We start from the raw sequence: 831 nt of genomic DNA, 5'->3' as shown, positions 1-831 counted from the left end.
GCGAGATCGACGCGGTATGTTCGAAGCTTCGGTGTCGGCTGCGCGCTGAGGGTAGCGGAGTAAAACAATGAAGCCCAAACGAGTGTAATTCAAATAAGCTGTTTCGAAAAACGCAGGCCAAAAGCGATATCCAAACACTATGGCGGGGGTTTCGGGGGTTTTTAATAAAACCCTATGGCGGCGTTTTTAAGCGTTTTTAAAAACGCCGCCGCACATTTAAGCTGCCCCAAACGGGCCCTTAAGCTAAAGGAAAGAAAGGTAGAGAAATTTTCTTAAAATATTCATCTGTCTTCCCACTATAAGAAATTTCTTGCTCTGCCATACTTTAATATATTAAATAAAATTTTAATTATTTTGATGGCCATAATTATTATAAGTGAATGTATTTCAGTATTTTATTTATTTATTTAATAGGAATATCTTATAGATTTATTTGGATATTAGCTAACAAATAAGCTCATATAATATCTTATCCTAGATGATACTATAAATACTCTAAAACATAATCAACTCGAGCTCTAATAATATTTTGACAATTATTATCTATATTTGTTGTATTTGGTGTATATCTTTGCTCATTATATGTTGGATTAGCTCTTATTTATGATGTTTCGATTAGGGAAAAAATATCATCCATCAAATAAGTGATCTTCTATTTTTAAGGGTCTAAAACTAATTAAATATATTTTAGCTAAAATTTCTTTCATATTATCTCTATACTGAGATTCCTAAATGACATCTTTAAACTTCAATTTATTCTTTTATTTAAATAATAATTTAGTATTGCAAAAATTCATATCCTAAATTTATAGCCAAAGTATATATATATAT

This window comes from Phalaenopsis equestris, unplaced genomic scaffold, assembly GCF_001263595.1.
Source record: "Phalaenopsis equestris unplaced genomic scaffold, ASM126359v1 Scaffold001105, whole genome shotgun sequence".
Lineage (NCBI taxonomy): Eukaryota > Viridiplantae > Streptophyta > Magnoliopsida > Asparagales > Orchidaceae > Phalaenopsis > Phalaenopsis equestris.
This window is presented reverse-complemented; position numbering follows the sequence as displayed.